Here is a 9,726-nt window from a genome sequence, read left to right as displayed (position 1 = left end):
AGACAAAACCTGCAGCTCAGAATGTAACGCAAAAAAGACATAAACACATATCGGACCCGACACATCAGAATAGCTAAGCTCCGACAGCGTGTCCGTCTACGGGCCGTCGGGTGAGAAAGCCGAGAAAGACAAAGCTGATTCTGATGCGTCGGGTCCGCTCTGTGTGTCTTTGTGTGGAATCCGTTAATGAATTGATATCGCTTTATTCAAGCTACTCACCTCTCTCTTCCACCTGCACTTTCAACTGGACCATGGCCAATCAGAGAGGTCCCGCCCCTGACTATCTCTGATTGGTTTAATCCACGATAGGGGCATAATGTGTGTCTGTTGTTGACCACACGGAGAGTTGCAGAGATTTTTTTTTTTCTTTTGTTACCTGTGCGAACAAATATTTTTTTTTAGTCGCACCACTGAAAAATTTGGTCGCGTTTGCGACCAAATTGGTCGCACTCTAGAGCCCTGGTCTATTGTTTCCCCCCAGGAGGAGCGTGGGACAACAGAGAACAGCGAGCGTGGGGAGTGTGGAGACACGTGTGCAGACAGGATTAAATATCGACTTTTGGAAAGAAGGCACATCACAGGAGTTGAGGGAACTCACAGGGATTTATTGTTATGTAATATTCGTTTCACTGTAAATAAATGCACTGCTTTCTTTGCACTAAGTCATGCATTTGGGTCCAATTTCCCCACATCCCCATTGTCTGCCACAGAGACCGTGACAGCAATAGTACATTCATGTACAGTGGAACCCCAACTTACGAAATTAATTCGTTCCTGAGAGTCTTTCGTAAGTCGAAAATTTTCGTAAGTCGAATCACCCATTGCACGTTTTGAGTGAGGCGATGCTGAACGATAGGCTATAGGCTAATTGCTAACTAGAACAACAATACGTCGTGCAAGTGGAACAGCGAAGTGCAAGTACGGAAGCCAAGGGGTTGTCACATTATTCGGAAGGCATTGTGGGCATCGTAGGCTCAGCCAATCAGAGCCAGCCGATTTCATTACTCAGACATTTTGCTGTTACACGGGCAGAAATATTGCCGTTCAGTGCCTTTGTAACTTGAATTTTTCGTGAAACAGGGTATTCGTAAGTCAGGGTTCCACTGTAGTTGTAAAAAGCATGACACTATATTAAGTAATTCAAAGTATTCAGAGTATGTCAATCACACTGAGTAACTTAACGAAATACGTTACAAACTACATTTGGGACATGTATTCTGTAATCTGTCGTGGAATACATTTTAAAAGTGATCTCCCAACACTGACAAGAAGGCACAAGTAACTACCACAGGAGATGCTCGGGAAATCACATAGGCAAGAGTGAGAAAACGGGTACAGAACTTGCAGACAGGATAGACTAAACAGAAACATGACTGCAGAAAAAAAATTTAACATTGAGACAAGACTGACTTCAAAGAGGGATAATACAAAAGGAAACTAGACACAAGAGGACAGGGAATGAGAACAGAAAACCTAAGGCTAGATATCAAACTGAGACCTAGGGATGCAAACAGAGCTCAAAACTATAACGACCAAAACTAGGACCTTTGCCTCAAAATATTAAATACACGAAAATCAAAAATCCAAAACCGAAAACACTGCGTACAAAACCCAGACTCATGGCAAATTCGTAATTATCAAGATGTCATACAACTGCCTGAAACACCTTTAGTTGATCCAAAATGCAGCAGCAAGAGCAGGGGCTAGAAAAAGAGAGCATATTTATCCTATACTGGCTTCTCTCTTTATTGGCTCTCTGTTAAATCCAATTCAAAATCCTGCCCAAAAACAACAACAACAAAACATCCAATTCAATTCAATTTTACTTATATAGTGCCTACTCACAACGACATTTACCTAAAGTAGCTTTATATCCGGTCTTTAAGTCTGATGTCATTAGCCATTCAATTCGTGAACAAATCGTTCAATCCAATCACTTTACTGACTCGTGAATCATGATTCACCAGCGCAAATGACTCACTGACTCATCCCTGTTGCTGTTATCAAACTAATTCCATTAGTAGAAATATATCTAGTTCATAATTAAAATCGTGGGGAAAAAATAACAGCCAGTTTCTTAACAAAAACATTTCTGCTCTGAACTAGAAGAAAAAACCCTGAGTAGAAGCTCACATCAAGACAATAGCTCCTCGGTTCACCGTAGCAGCGCTCTGCTAACAACACATTTGAGTTACTCACCCTCTCCCTTGCTGTGTTGAATCGTAGTGTAAGCGAATCACTCAGGACTCACTCACCCCCTCCTCCTGGCTCACAGCTTCTTCTTCTTCTTGGTTGTCTGTGACGGTTCTCAGTCATCCAGGTCATCGTAGTCAAAGGAGCTTGCAAAGAAAAGCGTCTGGACTTCTTTAAGTTACTTGAAGACGTTTCACCTCTCATCCGAGAAGCTTCTTCAGTTCTAAGGTCAACTGGTGGAGAGTCCCAGATATAAACCTAGTGGGAGTGACCCCCACAGAGGGACAAAAGGACCACCTGATGATCCTCTAATCGCCTGAGCCATGGTGTGAAACTGGGTGTGGGTCCCAATCAGCCAGAGTTTCGGGTAAGTTCATTGTGAAACCTGGCCAAACCTTATCATGCGAATTCCTGAGGTCAGATGGCCCAGGATGTGAGTGGGCGTTAAGGCGTCTGGGAAGGGATCTCAAAACTGGATTATAGATGGCAGAGGGTTGGTGTCGTAAACCACCGCCTCTGTTCAAAGATGGCCGCTCACAGTGGACATAGATGGCTTCTTTCACTCCTCTTTCAAACCATCTGTCCTCTCTGTCCAAAATGTGAACATTGGCATCCTCGAAAGAGTGTCCTTTATCCTTTAGATGCAGATGGACTGCGAATTATCATGCGAATTCCTGAGGTCAGATGGCCCAGGATGTGAGTGGGCATTAAGGCGTCGGGTCTTGGTTGGCCACCAATGTTAAGGCGCATTACCGCCCCCTGGCTCACAGCTCAGTGGACATTTAGATGAGAAAATATATATTTGACACATTTAAGGAAAATACTGATAAAATAAAAATAAACAAAATAAATGTTCCCTTTAGAAGTTTTTTTGCTCTTTTTTGCTCTATAAAATACTTGTTTTCTTTTACATTCATTCATCTTAGCAGTAGGATTTACATGAAAAGAGAAACAAATTAAGTTTGAGTGAAAATATACATTTTTGCAATCTCTGGTCAACTGACTCAGTGACTCAAATGACTCAAGAAACCCGATTCACTTTGGTGAGTGACTCATTAAAACTTGATTCAGTAAAAAGAATCGAATTTACCATCACTAGTCTGGGCCCAAACTCCGCTGCTAGTCCCTACGTCAATAGATCACTGCAGCATTACTGAGACTTGAAAAACTGTCTAAATGATTTCATCTGTAATAAAATGATCAGCATTGCTGCTTTACTAGGTGTAACAATTAAGTTTAGCATCCAGGCATCCATGAAAACTGAATTTATGAAATTTAACAGAGTTAGAAGTTAGCAGGGAGTTAGCTCGCTTGCTTCCATCTAAATATAATACACCATGTTCTGCCCGAGAGATTTCTGAAACAAATTAAGGCCTACAGCTCTGCTATTACTTCAGACATAAATGAAGTCAGAGAAGTAAACAGCAGTGACTTTTGTACTGTTACTGAAGTGTCATGGCTACTGAACGGACCCACGTGCAGACAGTTCTTTCAAGGAAACAAAAAGGGGATTTATTTACAATAGGGATCACCTTAGTGCAAAATATATGTACAGTGAGTTGGGAGGGGGTCCAGGGCTCCAGGGAGAGAAGGGGGGGGGAATCCACACACACGCTTCCTCTTCCACTCAGTCACCGCCACCGCTCCTCCGCACACACGCACTCCTCTTCAGCCGCACTCGCTCCAACACTCCACACACTGCCCCACTTGGACAGGTCCGGTGATTCGGTCCAGAATCTACAGACAGAAGGTCAAGGTTAGTTCCACAACATAAAACACATGTAAGCGATTCTTCTTTGAATATGCCGCAAGCACGAACTCAGGTGGTTCAACGTTCCAGCGGTGAGCTGCTCTGTGCCACTGCCTTAAATAGCAGCTGGGGAAATCAGCCAGATCAGCCGCAGGTGGACACCATCACACGGGTGCGTGGGCCAAGAGTGAGAGCCCGTAATGAGCTCCACCCAGAGAGGAGGAGGAGAGACAAAAAACCAAAACTAACAACAACAAAACCTGTAGCCAGCGTGGGCCAACCAGAGAGACACGGGGACCGTGACATGAAGTTTGGCTTGCTGGTATATGATGATATGCTACGTGATCGCTAGCAACACAGCTATCTTAGCATAATATAAACAGTGAGGCTGGAGGGCAAACGGAGGACTTTTTTCCACTCGATAAAAGTTAATGCGAGAGTTCCCAATGGTTAGGGGCAAATGCACTTGGATGGCAGGATGCTGTAAACCAGGGATGTCAAAGTCAAATACATCAGAGGGCCAAAAAAACAAATTTGCTACAAGCTGAGGGCCGGACTGGTTCAATGTTAATTAAAACATATTAAAATGATTGCACATAACCTATTGAGCCAAGACCTTACAAGTAACGCGTTACTGCCCATCTCTGTATGTAAATGTTCTGCGATACTCACTTGTCTGAGACTGAGCCTGATACTTGGTGGTGTCTCATCTTTTGTACGAGTTCATCAATGTTCGGGGTCAGGCTCTGAGCTGAGGAAATCCTCAGGATTAAGTCAAGGTGTTTATCAGTAAGACGGCTCCGGTGTGATGTTTTGTTTAGCTTCATCAAAGAGAACAATTGTTCACACAGGTATGTGCTGCCAAACACAGAGAGCGTCTGAGCAGCTTGGATGCGCAGCTGAGGCATTGTGTCGGGGATGAAACGTGCAAACTCAGCGGCACCCACTCTCTCATATTTTTCCCTCAGTGTGTCATTGCACTGGAGCTCAATCAACTCCATTTGGAGGTTTGGTGGTGCGGCGCTTTCCACATCAACTCCAAAAGGATTGGCAAGTAGTTCAAACCTGCTTTTTTGAGCTTCAAAGTCAGCAAATCGACGTCGGAACTCAGCGGCAAGTATGTTGAGTTTATCGGCAAACTGTGCACTTGGGAACACAGCGGTAGAGAGCTTCTCTTTCATGGTCTGACAGCTGGGGAAGTGGCTCAAGTTTTCTTTCTGCATCTGAGTCTCCCACAGACTCAGCTTGGTTTTAAACGCCTTCACCGTACTGTACATATCAGAAATGACACGCCCCCGTCCCTGCAGTTGCAGGCTCATCACATTCAGATTGCTTGTGATGTCGCACAGAAACGCCATTTTACACATAAATGTTTCATCTCGAAGCTCTGTTGTGTCTTTCCCTTTGCTTTCCATGAACAGACAGATCTCCTCACGAAGCTCAAAACATCTTTGCAGCACCTTTCCCTGGCTTAGCCATCGCACATCTGTGTGATAGGGCAAGTCACCATACTCTGTATCTAACTCTCCCAGAAATGCCTTGAACTGGCGGTGATTTAAACCTTTGGCTCTGATGAAGTTAACTGCACGCGTTATGATGGTCATTACATGTTCCATTTTCAAGGCTTTGCCACATAACGACTCATGGTGTATTATGCAGTGATAAGCTGACAGCTCCTCTGTGACATTTTCATCTCGCATCCTCTCACGTATCCTTGCCACCAATCCACTCCTGTGTCCACACATCGTGGGTGCTCCTTCTGTTGTCAATCCCACGAGTTTTTCCCAAGGCAGTCCCATCTCATTTACACATCTGGGTACCTCTTCATACAGATCTTGTCCTGTAGTCGTGCCATGCATCGGATGTAACGCCAAAAACTCTTCTGTTACGGTCAGGCTGGAGTCCACTCCACGAATGAAAATTGACAACTGGGCAATGTCAGTTGTGTCAGTGCTCTCATCCACAGCAAGGGAATATGCAATGAAATCTTTTCCCTTTTCCACAAGCTGTTCTTTTAGATTGGTGGACAGCTGGTCTACACGTTCAGCAACAGAGTTTCTGCTCAGGCTCACGTTTGAAAATAGTTGCCTTTTGTCTGGGCAGACTGCGTCACAAACTTTAAGCATACAGTTTTTGATAAACTCTCCCTCTCTAAATGGTCGGGCTGATTTTGCAACTTCTTCTGCCACAAGAAAACTCGCCTTGACAGCAGCCTCACTTTGTGATTTTGCTTTTGTGAACAGAGCCTGCCGGGACTTAAGACCTCGTTTTAATTCTTCCACCTTCTGTAGCCTTTGATCTGTGTCCATATTCTTATCTTTGTGTTTCTTAGAGGTTTCATAGTGCTGTCTTAGATTATATTCTTTCATTACAGCCACACTTTCTCCACACAGAAGACAAACAGGTTTGCCTTTTACCTCCATGAACATGTACTCTGCCTCCCACCTGGCTTGAAATACCCTGTGCTCACCGTACACCTTCCGTTTAGCCATTATTGGGGAGGGGAGTTGCTGCAAGTTGACATCTGCTCTGAATGCTAATGAATAATGAATGAATAATGAAGCCGAGCCCCGCTTCTGGCACTGCAGTGAGTTCGCGGGCTTCCGTTGTATTGTGGGGAATGGAGTATTGGTGCGTGCAAAACCCCAGCAGGCGGCTATGACCTGCGGGCCGATTCTAATACTAATCAAATATCATCCCAGGGGCCATAATAATTGCCAAATCTGGCCCGCAGGCCTTGACTTTGACACATATGCTGTAAACGGACCAAACGTCAATCAGGACAACAACTGAGATAATCCATCCACAATAGGAGGTTAGTCATTAATATACTGCTGCATGGGCTGGGCTGTAGTTACATCGTAAGGCTTTAAAAACGGAGCTTTAAAATGATTAGTAGTAGTAAAAACCGAGAGAAGCCAACATTGATCACTGACTGTTTTTAGGAACTTGTTGAAATTAAATAAAACAAGATACAGAGCATTAAAACACATTAAAAACACAACAGCCATATTAAATGCAGTGTACTTTGGCCTGGCTGCAGGATTCATCACGTCATCACTTAAAGACCGGATTGTAAGGCATAGACCCTACAATCATACAGACAGCCCCAACAATCAGACGGCCTCCTGTGAGCAAGAATTTTGGCTACTGGGGAAGGAAAAACACCCTTTTAACAGGAAGAAACCTTTGGCAGCTTCAGGCTCAGGGAGGGGCAGCAATCTGCCGCAACTGTTTAGAGTTGAGGGAAGGGAGACAGAACAAAGACATACTGTGGAAAAGAGACAGAGATTAATAATAACAAATAATTAAATGCAGAGTTGCACATAAAAACATATGTTAAGAAACAAAAAAGTGAGGGTAAAAGGCAACTGATGAAGAACTACAACTTCTGAAGTCCCCAGCAGCCTAGACCTATCGCAACGTAGGTAAGGCTGGATTCAGGGTCACCTGATCCAGCCCTAGTGTAACTGTATGTTTTATCGAAAAGGAAAGTTTTAAGCCTAATTTTAAAAGAAGAGGGGCCTGAAAGCTGAAGGCTCTGTTTGCCATTGTTTTTTCTTTTCTTTTTTTCCACATCCTGTCCTGTCTTTTGCAATCAGAATTATGATCTGAATGCACTGTTATCAACATGTTTTGCTTTTCCAAGAACAGCTCTATAAATTCTCTGTAGGCACCTCATGTTCATGCATTTATTTTGTGGTTTATGTAATTATTTTTATTAGTATTATTTCTGTTATTATATATAATATAATATGGTATAGTATTACAATATCTAAGTCGATGCTTAAAGAAAGAAAAACAAGAGTGAGCTAGTGAGTGACTGTGTATGTCTCTTTATTATAGTTATTGAACATGTATTAAAATTACTAGAAAAAAATTAATGAACAGAATGAGAAGTGGGTTATTAGATAACATTTGCAATCCAGCAAATACATATTTTACTTATTCAATTTGATTATTCAATGTAATATATCGTGAAGAAAACCTTGGAAAAAAGTTATCTACAGAAATATTTATGCAGAAAAAAACAACTGAATTTCCTGATCAAGGAAATTCATGATGTTACAGTAGAGGGCACTACAGCTTCACCAATCTGCGCCTCCCTGCTTCAGAGGGCTACAGTAATATCTCCTGATATCGCCTAAGTCTGGTATATTTTTAATTTAGAAAGGAAAAAGGAACAATAAGATGCAGGAATTTAGAAGCAATGTGTTGTAGAAATCATCCTTACATTAGAGAAGATCCACTGGTTCTCAATGTTATTATTGTGTGTCTTATGTGTAGTTTAAAGGTTGAATGAGGAGACTCAGATATAGGCAATTTTGTTGAATAAACTGTGTGACAGCATATTTTACAAATTATTTGCATTTTATGCATTTTAAACCTCCCCGGTGGTTTACATGCTTTGCAAGGCCTAACTGTGCCTACAGCTGTTATCAGTTTTCTCTGTAGAGCTAATGTTTGTACAATTCCAATTATATTTATAAGGTTGGAAATTACTGATGGTAGAAGTAATATACCTATTGTAAATATCAAGTACTAAGGCATTTCTTGATGCATATACATTTGCAGTTTGCATTAATGGAGCAATGCTCTATCTGTAGCTAGAGAAACACATAAAATTCAACAAGACAAGACATGGGTTACTATAAGAGACATCAAAGTTCCATCTTCCCATCTTTTTGCACACTAATTGGCTGTTTTCAATCCAGCTGCTATTTTTGGTAGAAGTCCCATTGTGCCTGATTGTCCTAACAACAGCTCTCCTCCTGTGTGTAAAAATGATCAAATATAGGAACGTTCGAAAAAATTATGGGAGGGTAAATCTGCTGCATGGTCCAGGTAGTGAGAATCTTTGGTTTAAAAAAAAATCTTTCAGTTTGGCAGTTTTGTACACACCGTAGTTCACATCTTTCTCTTGTTTTGGTAAATCTTGGGTGTATGATAGCAGCAATATTAATGAGACTGGGACGGCTCTGTCTTAACGTGGTGACTCTGTTTATTCCCAAGCTGCAACAACAAACACACACAGCGCAACCACCAGAGGGTGCTGCATGACCCATTGAATTTTTTCTCTCATACGCCTCATGATTCTATAGTACAGGGTGGGCCATTTATATGGATACACCGTAATAACATGGGAATGGTTGGTGATATTAAAGTCCTGTTTGTGGCACATTAGTATATGTGAGGGGGCAAACTCCTCAAGATGGGTGGTGACCATGGTGGCCATTTAGAAGTCGGCCATCTTGGATACAACTTTTGTTTCTTCAATAGGAAGAGGGCCATGTGACACATCAAACTTATTGGTAATGGCACAAGAAAAACAATGGTGTGCTTGGTTTCAACGTAACTTTATTCTTTCATGAGTTATTTACAAGTTTCTCTTTGTTCACAGCCATTGACATGTCAGAGGTTAACTACAGTTACATGATGATGTGTTTCCCTCTTTATGCACTGAAGCTGGCACGTTCCCTGAGTTTTTCCAGCAAGATGGTGCACCACCACATTATGGGCGCCAGGTCCGAGCATTCCTAGATGAACAGTTTCTGACCCCCTTAGACTTTTATCTTTGGGGTCATCTGAAGGATATTGTCTATGGTACGAGATCTGCAGCACCTCAAACTACGGATACTGGATGCCTGTGCTGGCATTTCTCCTGCGGTGTTGCTATCAGTGTATGAAGAGTGGGAGAAGAGGGTTGCATTGACAATCCAACACCATGGGCAGAACATTGAACACATTTTATAAGTGGTCAGAAACTTGTAAATAACGTACAA

The 9,726-nt window shown here is 42.4% G+C and overlaps 1 long non-coding RNA gene across 1 annotated transcript; it reads left to right on the top strand.

Moving 5' to 3' along the window:
- The first annotated feature begins 863 nt into the window (after positions 1 to 863).
- LOC113013115 (uncharacterized) lies at positions 864 to 9,064 on the top strand. The gene is made up of 3 exons (XR_003270789.1): positions 864 to 1,108; positions 4,999 to 5,000; positions 9,046 to 9,064. It is a non-coding gene; the product is annotated as an uncharacterized LOC113013115 (long non-coding RNA).
- The last annotated feature ends 662 nt before the right edge of the window (positions 9,065 to 9,726 follow it).

This window comes from Astatotilapia calliptera, chromosome 3 (assembly GCF_900246225.1).
Source record: "Astatotilapia calliptera chromosome 3, fAstCal1.2, whole genome shotgun sequence".
Classification (NCBI taxonomy): Eukaryota; Metazoa; Chordata; class Actinopteri; order Cichliformes; family Cichlidae; genus Astatotilapia; species Astatotilapia calliptera.
This window is presented reverse-complemented; position numbering and strand designations above follow the sequence as displayed.